This window comes from Meles meles, chromosome 7 (assembly GCF_922984935.1).
Source record: "Meles meles chromosome 7, mMelMel3.1 paternal haplotype, whole genome shotgun sequence".
Classification (NCBI taxonomy): Eukaryota; Metazoa; Chordata; class Mammalia; order Carnivora; family Mustelidae; genus Meles; species Meles meles.
This window is the reverse complement of record NC_060072.1, coordinates 14,471,703-14,486,039: the sequence shown is the minus strand read 5'-3', so window position 1 is coordinate 14,486,039 and position 14,337 is coordinate 14,471,703. Positions and strand designations below refer to the sequence as shown.

Below are 14,337 nucleotides of genomic sequence, written 5' to 3'. Positions count from 1 at the left end.
CGTGCAGATTAGTGAATGTTCATGTGGGTATTTTGCTGGAGGGCCATGAGGCTGAGACTTGGGGTCTTGACCTGTCTGTCTGGTGGTGTATCCGTCCACCTTCAGGTGTGAGAAGTGGCTGGGTCAGTCAACTTGCTTACATTTCTCATCTGATCTCCCAGGAGCCCTCTGTCCAGACCGACTGGACTCCTGGTCCCTAAGCACTCACCATGCTTCCTGCCTAATGCCTGCGCTTACACTGTTCATCTTCACCTGGGCCTGCAGAAACCCTGTACCTCCTTAAGGTTCCTTTTAAATATAGCCTTCTTTCTGAAGCCATTTCTGACTTCCCTAAGTTAATCTCATTTCCTTCTGAATCCTTGGGCAAAACAGATAGTTATTCATGTGTGCATATTTATTTTCTCACGTGCTGTCTGTCTCCTCTGTGAGAATGTAAGTGCCATGACGGCAGAGACCTCACTTGGTTTGGAGGCCCTAGAGCCTGGCTTAGTGTCTCAAACATAGAGTGATTGATAATTATTGGTAGAATGACTCAGTGAATCATACATTAAGGAAGAACCCTCACCTCGCTCTGCATTATATTACAGTTCTTTGCAGAGGTGATTCATAAAGCTTTGTACATTAGTGGGGTGCATGAGCCCATTAGAACAGATGTTCTAATGTCCAGTCCAGGAGCAGCGTTGGGGAGGTTAGGTACTGGATCATGGGGACAGGAGAAGTCTTGGGAGGACTGGCCAGTGTGGCTGGGGTACTAGGGATGCAGTAAGAGACTCAGAGTAGTGACTATCTACTATTAGAAATGGGGGCATTTCAATATCTTAACACTACTGTGGTCTCAGCCATTCAGTCTGCTGTTTCAGCCCTACAGAGTTGGTCTGGGTTATACTGGACAATGTGCAGAAAGGACCTGGGCAGCGCTGGAGGCAGGGCTATGGAGTGGTGGCTTGGGGATGGTCAGGTGCAGAGAGCATCAAGGGAAGCATGGAGCGATGACAATAAGAGCCAAAGGGGCGGGGCTTGGGTAGGAGACCTATCTCTGGTTGGGCAGCAGGTAATCTGAGGGAGGAAATGTGAGGAGTGGGACAAGCAAGCAAGGGACAGGGTGATACTAACATCTTATACTCAGAATGGATGTGGAAAGAAGCTAGGGCCAGTTGCCATCTGTGCTAGGCCCTCCTTGGTCCTTGTTATTCTGGGTTTGGGGGGTGGTGGTCAAGGGGTCCTGGAAGAAGGGGATAGGCAGAGATGGATGAGACTATGGGAGTGAGAACAACACTCCTGGGGCTGAGATTTGTGGCTATTCACCGGCTGATATAAAAGTATGTCCACATTTTAACAAATGGTGAAGCCACACGGATGTGCATTCACACCGACATTGCTGTGGGCAAAGAATTGTAAATGTGTCAGGCCAAGGCAGGCATGAGAGAATTTTTTTTTTTAAAGAGGAAAACATTTTCATAGCGGTGCAATGTGGTGGGAAAAAATTAGACCAAAAAGTTCGTACACATTCGACTGTATATCCCAATTAAGGTTGACATGATCTGTCTGTTGGCATGTAACTAGGACCTCAATAAGTATTTGTTAACTGACCAACTGATGGGGTTCCAAGATTCTGGTTAACTAAGAAAGGTTCTAGAAGAGTGTGAAAATAGGGGAGAAAACCAAACCATCGTAAAAATAACTTTCCATTTCTACAGTGAAAAAGCATAACGAACCAGAGCAGAAATATTACTTGTTAGTGGAGTAACAAGTGAAATAATGAATTTGTACACACACACACGCACACACACACATTTACCATTTACACAATCATCCTTGGAGGCAGATGTTACTATAACCCTACCTCCCTCTCAGGCATGTGAACACAGAGACTTGGAGAGTCTGAATGACCTGTCTGAGACCACACAGTAAGTCAGGCACCTGGGAATCACACCTTGCTCTTCTGGTTCCCAATTCTAGTGTTTATGAATTTAATTGTTTGATAAGTGCTAGATTTTTCATTTTCTTCTGGGAACATTAGGAGATGCTTGATGCCATCTTCTATGTGGAAAAAAAAATCATGAAGCATCTAGAGATTTTCAAGTGTCAAAGTGCAAATCCTTTTGTATTTTCTTGGGCACAAATGGAATTTTAATGTCCTTCCAGCAGCAAAAATCTATTTTCCCTTCTTCAGTAAAGTGAGTATCTGAAATGGTCTACATGGAGATCTAGGAACTCAAAACTGCACATAGAAAAACACATTTTTCCTCTAGAAGTTTTATGAGTGAATGAAATTCCGGGGCTAAAAAAGGACTGCATGTAACTTTCGGCTGAATTGTTTGTTAGGATGATAATTTATAGGCAGAGGAGGGAAGGAACCTTGTCAAGCAAGGAGATGAGTCCTAAAAGGTTAAATAATTTGGCTGACAAGTAAGGGCAGGATGAGTTGCCTATGAAAAGGGGGGATCCAAGATGACTTAAAAACCCTGCCCACAAGTTACCTATTTTGTTTTGTCTAAGGAATTGTTTCTTCCACGATTCAAAGCCTCAGAAGTCATTACATTTCCGTACCAATAAATGGACAGAATAACCCTTCTAAATTAGATGACTCTGCCATAACAACATTTTTTTCTAGTTATGTCTCTTGAAGCAAGGGCAACAAAAGCAAAAATAAATTATTGGGACTTCATCAAAATAAAGAGCTTCTGCACCATGAAGGAAACAATCAACAAAACTAAAAGGCAGCCTATGGAATGGCAGAAGATACTTGCCAATGACACATGCAGGAAAGGGTTAGTATCCTAAATATGTAAAGAATTTATACAACTCAACACCCCCAAACCTTACAATAATCCAATTAAAAAATAGGCGGAGACATGAACAGACATTTCTCCCAAGGAGACATCCAGATGCTCCACAAAACACATGAAAAGATGTTCAACATAACTTATCATGCAAATCAAAATTACAGTGAGATATTACCTCACACCTGTCATAATGGATAAAATCAATGATACAAGAAACAATAAGTGTTGGCAAGGGATGTGGAGGCAAAGGAATCCTTATGTACTTTTGGGAATGCAAACTGGTGCAGTCACTGTGGAAAACGGTATGGAGGTTCCTCAAATAGTTTAAAATAGAATTGCCATATGATTCAGTAATTGCACTACTGGGCGTTTAGCCCCAAAATACAAGAACGCTAATTCGAAGAGAAACATGCACCCCTACGTTTATAGCAGCATTGTTTACAATAGCCAAACTATTGAAATAGACGAGTATCCACTGACAGATGAATGGATAAAGAAGGTATGTACACACACATACACATACACAATGGAATTTCATTCAGCCACAAAAAAGAATGAAATCTTGCCGTTTGTAACGAGATGGATGGAGCTGGATAGTATAATCCTAAGTGAAATAAATCAGTCAGAGAAAGACAAATGCCATATGATTTCACTCATATGTGGAATTTAAGAAACAAAACAACTGAGCAAGGGAAAAAGAGAGAGAGGCAAACCAAGAAACCAACTCTTGACCATGGAGAACAAACTGACGGTCCCCAGAGGAGGTTGGGGGTGGGGGATGTGTGAAACAGGTGATGGGGAGTAAGGAGGGCACTTGTCCCGATGAGCACGGGGTGTTAGATGAAAGTGCTGAATCACTATATTGTACACCGGAAACTAACATTACACTGTAGGTTAACTAGCTAGAATTAAAATAAAAACTTAATATATAAAAACATAAATGTATCAGGTGGCCCTTGCCTGAACCATTCTGATGACCAGAAATAAGAAAACTCTAGTACAACTTGGGAAATTCCTGAGACAGGTTGTCTTGCCATTGGTATTTGCAGTGGTGAATACCAGACAGACTTTGGGAAAATCAGTTAACGCAGGTGATAAATGAATGAAATACAGCCTTTAAAACAGGGGCAAAGCTTGAAAAATTAAGTCCAGTTGGTTTAAAGAAGCCCGAACTGCCAGAATATTCCAACCTAATTGTTTTTTTTTTTTTTAAAGATAGTGGTTATCTTTTTTTTTTTTTAAGATTTTATTTTATTTATTTGACAGAGAGAGATCCAAAGTAGATAGAGAGGCAGGCAGAGAGAGAGAGAGAGGGAAGCAGGCTCCCTGCTGAGCAGAGACCCCAATGCGGGACTCGATCCCAGGACCCCGAGATCATGACCTGAGCTGAAGGCAGCGGCTTAACCCACTGAGCCACCCAGGTGCCCCTCCAACCTAATTGTTAAGACAAAATGTGTAGAAGGAGTCTGAATCAACAGGTATAGAATATGGGTAGAACTGGGGGCTGTTTCAAGGGATTCAGCTCACACATCTGATTTTTACCAAGAGCTCAAATGACAAGGGCATTGAAAATTTACACCGAGTCTTCCCCAAACTCCATACTTAACACAAACAGGTTAAACAGTTCCTTGAGTGGGAGGGCCCTTTGCTCTGGCAGGATGCAGGTCACTTGATGTGGTTGAAGACCTGGCCCCAAACACAGAGATCAGAGCAGCCCCTTCTTCCTAGATCCACACTGGTTTGACTTAGAGACGAGTTAGAATTTTCTGCCACTGAGCTGGGTTCCCCCTTGAAATGAAGGTAAACATAAGCGCAGAAGATTGAGGGACCATCTTGACGTTGCTGAACGAAGCCAATGTCCATCACTCGTCCATACCAACTCTCTATTCTTTCTCAGACCTGCTCAGAATCTTCTGGGTGGGCATGATGACACAAAAGACAAAAACAAAACAGAAAACCCTAGGCAGACAACAAAGACCCAGGCTACATGACAGCTCACTGAGCCGGGGCGTCACCCGCGGAAGGGTAATCCCTAACTGGGAGATTTTTGCGCTGGCAGAGACCAAAAGTTTGTTCGTGATTCTTACCTCAAGGAGAGGAAGTGTTCAAAGCTGGGGAGCACCTTCGACTCCTTCTGCCTCTGAAGCTATGTCTTCACTTGAGCCTTGAACTCAGCTGCTGAAAAGACAAGATAATTAAGTCTGAATCACCTAGTGGTGGATTTTTTTTTTAAATGCCTCTTTCAAAATGTGATACATGATTGCTACACTTCAGTTGCCCAATAGCATGAATGAAAACCACAGCTTCTGCCGAGATGAGCCGACAGTGCCACCCCTGCAGCGATTACTCCCTGTAACACACACACACACACACACTACTATGACAACATTACCAGAATGATTAACTCAAGATTTCCAATGTACTTAAAATGGTGTCAAATTGGACTGAGTTGGAAGAGGAAGAATCTTCCTTTCTGGGATAACAGGCCAGTTTCTCCTGGTCAGGGTGCCTGCAGTAAATAGGCCCACCACTGCCCAGAATACCTTTTGGGACTTTTGAGGGATCGGATTCGGTCTGAAAGCATGGGGCTTGATAACTGGTCTGACCTGGGGCGCCTGGGTGGCTCAGTGGGTTAAGCCGCTCCCTTCGGCTCAGGTCGTGATCTCGGGGTCCTGGGATCGAGTCCTGCATCGGGCTCTCTGCTCAGCAGGGAGCCTGCTTCCTCCCTCTCTCTCTGCCTGCCTCTCTATCTACTTGTGATCTCTCTCTGTCAAATAAATAAATAAATAAATAAATAAATAATCTTAAAAAAAAAAACAAACCGGGCTGACCTAGTTACCACCTTTATCTCTCAGGGTAGGAGCAGAGCGCAGATGGTATCCCTAAGCGCCTGCTCCTTTTCAGGTTGCTAGTGCCTTCCGCTCTCAGCATTTCTTTCAGGTTCGGTTGGGTGGGTGCCACAGCTCCGACGTGACTTCACACCGGTAAGTTCTAAACCCTGTCTGCCCTCTCATCCCTCATGCTTTAGTTTTCGTGTTTTACATGGCCAGGGATCTGACGGCATGAAGTATCTAAGGTCTGATTTACAGTTTTCTGGGTAAGATAGGGCGCCCCACTGTCCTGATTTTCTCAGGATGCAGGATTTTCAGTACTAAAAGCAGAACAGTCCTGGGGAAACCCAGCAGACTGGTAACGCTAAGAACAACAGGCACGCTCCCTTGGGCATTGTCCGCGCTCCTGAGAGCTCTTCGGGTCTCTGACCCCAGGCGCCTCCCGTTGTATTTACCTATTTAACTGGTGTTTCCTTAGCGGCAAAATAGGGATTAAAAATAGTATCTACCTTGGGATGCCTGGGTGGCTCAGTCAGTTAGTTAAGCCGCTGCCTTCGGCTCAGGTCATGATCCTGGGATCCTGGGATCGAGTCCCGCATTGGATACCTTGCTCAGTGGGGAGCCTGCTTCTCTCTCTGCCTCTGCCTGCCACTTTGCTTGCTTGTGCTCTTTCTCTCTCTGATAAATAAATAATATCTTTTAAAAAAATAGTATCTACCTTGATAGGACCTGGTGGAAAAAAAGAAGTTGACCGTCAGCTGGTTGGGCTGCTGTTGTGTACAAACAACAGACACTTTCTGCTCACAGTTCTGGAGGCTGGAAGTCCAAGATTAAGCAACCTGCGTGATCACATCTTCCTGGTTCACAGCCAGCGCCTTCTGGCTGTGTTCTCACACAGTGGCAGGAGCCAGGGATCTCTCTGGAGCCTCTTTTATACGGCATCGGTCCCATTCATGAGATTCCACCTTCGTGACTTGAGCACCTCATAAAGGCCCCGCCCGCAGATGCCACCACCTTTGGGATTAGGATTTCAACACGGGAATGTTTGTGTTTTGGAGGGATGCAAACATTCAGACCATAGCCATAACCTGGAAGAATTTGTTCTTAAAACTGAAAAATACTGTAAAATTTTATTCATTGGTATGTGGCCTTATCAATGGTGACACAAGCCTGAAGACACTTTCCTCACTGAATCATTTATTGTCATCACAGATTGCACTCATTCAGTCCACAAATATTGGGCAAGGACCTCTTTAGTAAAGAAGACAGATTCCTTGTCCACGTGGAGTTGATTAGATGAGGCTATAAAACAAACAAGCAAACAGCAAAATGAATAAAAAGGTAGAGATTGCATCATATGCTATGGAGGAAACAAGGGACGGTGTTGGTGTGTGGTCTTATAATGGACAGGGTGCTGTCACTGGGGGAGGCAAGCTCCCTTTGGGGGATGGCCCAGGAAGGCTTCTCTGAGGCGGTATACTGGAGCTGAGATCCGGGCTCTGAAGGGAATAACGGTACAGACCCCCGTACTGTATGAAGGACAGACATACAGGCATTAGGCATCAGAACAGCAGGGTCTGGTGGGGAGCTGAGTTCTGGGGAAACCTTGGCTGGAAATGTGAATTTCTAAATCATCATGTGGTCCAAAAATGCAATGGAATATTACTCGGCCATCAGAGAGGATGAATAGCCAACTTTTGTATCAACATGGACGGGGACTGGAGGAGATTATGCTGAGGGAAATAAGTCAAGCAGAGAAAGTCAGTTATTATATGGTTTCACTTACTTGTGGAGCATAAGGAATAACATGGAGGACCTTAGGAGAAGGAAAGGAAAAGTGAAGGGAAGGGAATTGGAGTGGGAGACGAACCATGAGAGACTGTGGATTCTGGGAAACAAACTGAGGGATTTGGAGTGGGGTGGGAAGTTGGGTGAGCCTGGTGGTGGGTATTATGGAGGGCACGTATTGCATGGAGCACTGGGTGTGGTGCATAAACAATCAATCTTGGAACACTACATCAAAAATTAATGATGTACTGTATGGTGACTAACGTAACACAATAAAAAGATTCTATTAAAAAGAAAAATAAGAAAAAAAAGAAAAAATAAATAAACCACATGCTGGTGGTGAAATGAAAGCCCAGAAGTTGGCAGGTGCACATGGGGCAGTTTCTCATGGTGTAAGGGCTACTGAGGGCTGTGGGATGATTTAGGTGCTTGACGGACAAACACTTGAAATCGTCATTGTGTTCAGTGTGTGAGGAAAAAGACTACACAACTAGACATGGAAGCAGAGGAATGACATCACAGATCACGTGGACAAATTCACAAACTACACCAAATATTTCTGTCCTTTCCTCAGAATCCTCCCTGGGTGGCAGTACCAGTTTTGCACCCTGTCCCCCATCTCTCCTGCCCGGAGCGGCTGCTTGGCCCTAACTTCCTCCCCTGCTCCCTCACTCTCCCTCACTGCCCCATACCTTTTCTCCATCAGTAAGATCCCCATCCTCCCAGCCCCCATTTGCCTCTCCCATCCATTAACCAGCTGCATAGGATCTGCTAGACTTACAGAGAAGCCGATCATTAAAACAGCAGTATTTTTTCCTGAAGCAGATATTAATTTTTCCTTTTGTCCTGCAAAACCTGAAAGTCTTGGTGGAAACCTGAATCACTGTTGTCTATCCTGGGGCGTGTGGCACGGGATTTGAGGGGAGTTCTCAGGAAAGGTGGCCTGGAGAAAGTGAACTCGACTCCGTCCTGCAGTGCTGGGACCTGTCCTGCCCACCCCACCTGGGACCCTGGGCAATTTGCTCCATTTGTGGGTCTCTGCCATCCAGAGTCACTGAGAGAATGGAGCTGAATGAGCTAACACATAGTTTTTCATCCAGTATTAATAAGATGCATCATTACGTTTCTCTATTTTTATCTTAAACATTCAGAGTTTAGTTTTCATGGTAATTATTTTTTACATTTACCCTCTATTTGGAAATTATTAAGTTTTCTCTTAACATAGCTTCCCCCTTTAAAAAAATGTACATACAGCTTTTAAAAAATTATCATTAGGGCTCCTGGGTGGCTCAGTGGGTTAAAGCCTCTGCCTTCAGCTCAGGTCATGATCCCAGGGTCCTGGGATCAAGCCCCACATCGGGCTCTCTGCTCAGCGGGGAGCCCGCTTCCCTTCCTTTCCTCTCTCTCTGCCTGCCTCTCTGCCTACTTGTGTCTGTCAAATAAATAAACAAAATCTTTAAAAAATTATCATTATTTTTTTAGAGATGGAGAGAGAGAAGTGAGAGAGAGGGGCAGAGGGAGAGGGGGGAGAGAGAATCTTAAGCAGCCTCTGTGCCGAGCGTGGAACCTGATGCAGGGCTCAATCTCATGACCCTGAGATCACGACCTGAGCCAAAATCAAGAGTCAGACACAACCAACTGAGCCACCCAGGCACCCCTAAACCAATGTACATACAATTTAAGAAGTGGACTGATTTATGGGGAAAAGTAAATAATGGTGCAGCTCTGGTGGGACATGGAATAATTCTAGAAAAAAAAAAAGGCCCAAATGGTTTGAGTTTAGGAAAAGAAGATGGAAGAAGAGGGGGCAGCTAGTCTGTTTTTCTTTCATTTAGAAAGAGCCTGAGATTTCAGCTCCCTGGCGTCCTTTCTGCTCAACAAGTGGCTTTAAGACAAATTTGCTGAATCCTCCATCACCTCAAAAGCCAGCAGCACTATGTCCAGGGGCACTATTTATTTTAGTTTTTCAGATTTAACTGAGAAAATGTGCTGGGCATTCCTGCTTATCCAGCCTACCCACAGTGGCCGTCTAGAAGGCAAGATTAATTATTCTACTTACTAATGGCTGACAGCATGTTAGTCTCTACAGATCAAGGGACACCTTTAATTAAAACTCCAAAGAAACATCATAATTAACTAGGAAGAATAATTGTTCACTAAAGAAAACTTTCAAGATCCAGTGTTAAGGAATTGAGCACCCTACTTCTTGGTTTCTAGAATGTCTGGGCTATTCCCATATAGAGCAAAAGCTATCTGAATACCAGACTTTTTTTGAGCTTGGAAGACAAATTATATTATTCTTTGCAGGAGAGTAAAGTTAGAGGGGACAGGGGTCATCCATATGCTGGGATGGGGGAAGAACCAATATTTTGTGTTGGTGAAATCTGGTTAAAAGGACACCCTGAAGAGGGAATAAGAGGTAGGAAAAAAGAAGAGCTAACATTTTTGTTATATTCTGGGCACCAGCCATATATTATCTTATTAATTCCCCACCAAGACGGTATGAGGTACTAATATTATCTCAATTTTATAGGTAAGAAAACCAAGGGGGTTCGGTATATGCCGAAGCTTAGGTGTCACAGCTCAAGTTCTAGAGCCGGGACTCGGGACCCAGATGTCCTTGTTCCCAGAGTCTGTGCCCTTAACCACTATGTCATCCTGCCTCTTCAGGAAGGTCGCTAACGGGCAACGCACAGCCCAGGGGATGTGGAAGGTGAGGAGAGAGAAGGATGCTGTTGATAGGCAACACAGCTGGTTTTCCAAGCCGCTAACTGGATCTGTAAGAATGACACACAGATAGATGGGTTTGTTTGAAGCTGCAAGCTTATTCCAGACCAGAGGAAGCTGTCTGGAATTCGTGTGGCTCTCGAGAGATCAGCGGTTCACTCTGGATGGGCTGAGGAGACATCTGGCAGAACCATCCTGTCCCCTGGCAGCATCTCCCTGTCTCTTCCCAGCTCTGTCCCAGGCCACCCTCCCCTGATGCCTGTGATGACTGACCCAGACCATGGCTCTCCCGCTAGCCACTCTCTGCAACGGTTTACGGCATGGATTCCCTCCTGGTTTTGAAAAATAAACAAACCCACTTACTTACCTCACTTATTATCAGTTGTCTAAAAGGGAGTTGTATTTTATTATTTGCAGTTCAAACTGAATTTAAATTCATGTTAAACTTGAAATCAACATACCTATGTCTTTTATGAGACATGAGAGATATTGTGGAACCAAGCAAACAAGATAATGTGATACGACTCTGAAATGTCTGAGAACCAACAGGGTGAGCCTAGTTCAGACAAGAATTTTTCTCCCTCGATGCGATTGACATTTCGGGCCGCATCATTCTTTAATTCTTTGATGTGGGGACTGTCCTACGCCTTGTAGGACATTCAGCAGCACCTCTTGCCTCTACTGTGATGTTGGTAGCACCACTTTCTCCTACCCTCGTTGTGACAAAACTGTCTCCAGACTATGGCTAATGTCCTTGGACAGGCCTTGGTTGAGAAGCAAGAAAATAAAGTATATTCAAGTACTCTATCTGCCTTGCTGTAGAAGCTGGCATGCCTCTGGAGGGTCAGATTCTACTATTCAATTTATTTATTTATTTTTTTACTTATCCAATACATATTTGAATACACTCTCTTGGTGACAGATTCAAACAACACTGAAGTTTACATATTGAGCTGTGAAAATCCCTGATGCTCCTTCTACCCCTTATCCCTGTCTTCTGTATGCCTCCTTCTAGTTTGCTTTCCAAGAATATTTTTCTTTCTTTCAATAGATTTCAGACATCTTCCTTTGGACCCTGGATAGGGTTTTCATCATTTCAACAACTTCTGGAGGTTCTTTTCCTAATTTGCACGGTTTGAATTTCCTTTCACAACCCTTTTTAAAGGTCCATTTCAATTTCTTACCAATCACAGCAGCTACCTCAAAATACTTTATAAGTGTTAAGAAAACCAAAACAACCACAGCAAGACCACATGGTATAGACCAGTGGTTCCCAAAGTGTGGTTTCATAGTGGCATTACCTGGAAATCATTAGAAATGCAAATTCTCAAGCCCTTCTCCAGACCTGATAAATTAGAAAACTGTGTAAATTAAAGCTCGAGATTCAGGAAAATGGATTGGATTTAAGTAAACAGTCAAACGAAGGCCAACCTGGCTTTCTTTGGTAGAGACAGAATGAAAATATTAATTCCGAAGAGATATATCAAAAACTCAGAGACAACAATGGATATCTTTATGCCATTTTCAATTTTGCGTAATCAGTCCTAACAAGGAAGGTGGGGACTGAATGCTGTGAAGACAGATTAAGACCTGCCTTTTCCCCTTGAAAAACTCAAAACCTAGGACTAGAGAAAGTCCGATGTGCAAATAATTGTACTATGATATGATGGATAACATTGGAAAGCATGTTCCAATTGCTCTTGGAACAAAAGGAAGGAGCAACATACTTTCCTTGGAAGAAGGAAAAGGAAAGTATTCCAGGCAGAAGGATCAGCATGTGCAAAAGCACATGAGCACGCAAACTTACTTGGTGGGAGAGGATGTAGAGTGGGGGAGAGGCATTCTGGAGGAGTGGCAGTGTGTCTAGTCAATAGGGGTCATTGGGAAAATCGAAGAAAGTGACTTCTAGCTGGACTAGTAAGGGCTTTTATCATGCACAGAAATCTGATTTATATTCAGAAAACTATAGGAAACTCAACAATAAGGAAAAAAAGAGTTAAAAAGTGGACAAGAGATTTGAAGACACCTCACTGAAGATTTATAGATGGCCAATAAACATACAGAAAGATGTTCAACATTGTTATTAAGAATTGCAAATTAAACAATGAGATACATCTATTAGAAGGACTAGAATAAAAAACAACCAGATATATATATCAGTGGTGAGGATGTAGAGAAACAGAAACTCTTGTTCATTGCTAAAGAGAATGCAAAACGGTACAGCCATATTGGAAAACAGTTTGGCAGATTCCTACAAAATTAATCCTAGTATTGCCATACAACCCAGCAATGGTGTTTCTGGGTGCTTATCCAACTGATCTGAAAACTTAGGTCTATGTAAAAACCTGCACCAACACCAATGTTTATAGCAGTTCTATTCATAATTGCCCCAAAATGGAAACATCCAAGATGTCCTTCAATAGGTACATGGATAAACTGTAGTACATCCATACAATGGGATGTGACTCAGCATTACAAAGAAATGAGCCAGGAGCCACAAGAAGGCATGGATTAATCTCAACCGCTTATTGCTAAGAAGTTAGTCACAAAGTCAGAAAATGGTATACAATGATTCCAATCATATGACATTCTGGAAAAGCAAAACTAAAGAGATGGTAAAGAGATTGGTAATTGCCTGAGACTGGGGGCAGGTGGAGAAGGTTGAAGGGCAGGGGACTTTTTAGGTAGTGAAATAAGACATTATGCATTTGTCAAAACTGATAGAACTTTACAGGTCAGAATAAATCTTAACGTATGTAGTTTTAAAAAATCACATAGGAGATTGAGGGGGTCCAAGACAGAATGCAGAACATGAGAAAAGAATCTAAATGCATTACAAGTGTATGAAACAACCTTGGTGAAGGGGACTGGAGAACAAGGTGCTGACCTGTGTCGCTCTGGGAACAAATGAAAGCTGTATGATGGAGGCCAGCAGGAGCTGTTGTTGAAGCACTGTACTCGAGCTGACAATGTTGTTTTTGACAAGGGTATGGATTAAGAATCCTGAAACCACGCCACATAGTCGCTGGAAATGAATGACTAAGTAAATGGATGGTGGATGGGGAAAGCTAGATTTGTCACAGTTGGATTGGGAAGTTACAGATAAGCAAGGGAGGAGAACAGAATGATGATGTGGTAATTGATTAGAGCGGGAAACATCAGAATGAACTCATGCTCAGCTTAATATAGAAGCAGATGGTTATGTATGGAAATAGCATGGACATACATGTATCTCCCTGCTCTGTCAGCTGAGAAGGCTTAGAATCAATAACACCTCAATAGCAATGAGCACCGCTAGCACCCAGATCGTGGTTTCTAATACCACTCTCCTGTAAAAAGAACTAGGGTACCTAGGAAAAATGGTTGATTCTAGGGTTGGGGCAGGATATATACAAAATGATCCTAGAGCATCTTACAGTGCCAGAAAATAAGAAAGTGCTAAAGAACAGAACAAATGAACAAAAATCCACAATAATGTAAAATGGATACAGTAGCCAATGGAAAGATTTCCCAGTGATCAAAGCTGGAACAATTTGAGCAACAAAATAAATGAAGCAGTATTGGATTATAAGCAGAAGTATAAAATAAATATAAGTCCACGCTGATATAAGGGACTGAATAGACAAATCTCCTGTACAGAAGAAATTCAAATAATTTATATAGATACTCCACCCGTAAAATCTAAAACTCTAAGTGTGGGCTACACATAGTGACTTTCTTCCAAAGGCTACAGTATGAAAAGGAGAAATAAGCAGTATTCTTTCTGTGGAGAAACCAAGTGATTAGGATGTCCCTGACCTATGTCCCTCGTGGTGTATACCTGTCAGACACATAGCTTCCTACCGTCTTTTGAATGACCTTTCTACATGTGGGGACATTTGCCTTCCCAAGGAAGGAGTTCAGACCCCACAATCTCAGTCTTCTTTGCTGCCAGGACTCAGGCATGGAACTCCCGTCTCTCTCAACCAGATGCCTTCCTATGAGCCTTTGATTTAGAAGTGAGCAAGGTGAAGAAAAAGGCTCTTTCGGAAGCTCAGCGTTTTGCTGGTGCGGGAGGCTGCAAAGCAGTGCGGCATTTGAAGGTGGTAGCCATTCCGCAGTGGTTCCTGTCAGGGTGACAGCAGTTTCCTCCAGGGCGGGGTGGGGCGGCAGCAGCAATCCCGGGCAGTCCGGATAATGTCCTCATCAGGCCAGGCCAGTTCTTC

At 43.4% G+C, this 14,337-nt stretch overlaps 1 protein-coding gene across 2 annotated transcripts in view; it reads right to left on the bottom strand.

Moving 5' to 3' along the window:
* BPIFC (BPI fold containing family C) overlaps positions 1-6,562 on the bottom strand; it is a 42,251-nt gene extending 35,689 nt beyond the window's left edge. The window contains exons 1-2 of one of the 2 annotated variants that reach the window (XM_046012531.1): positions 6,336-6,562; positions 4,874-4,964 (exon numbers count right to left, since the gene is read on the bottom strand). The gene's annotated coding sequence lies outside the window, so the exon portion shown is untranslated. Of the gene's footprint in view, positions 1-4,873; positions 5,074-6,335 lie in introns of those variants that run through there. The other variant, XM_046012530.1, reaches the window with a different exon arrangement.
* Between the last annotated feature and the right edge of the window lie 7,775 nt (positions 6,563-14,337).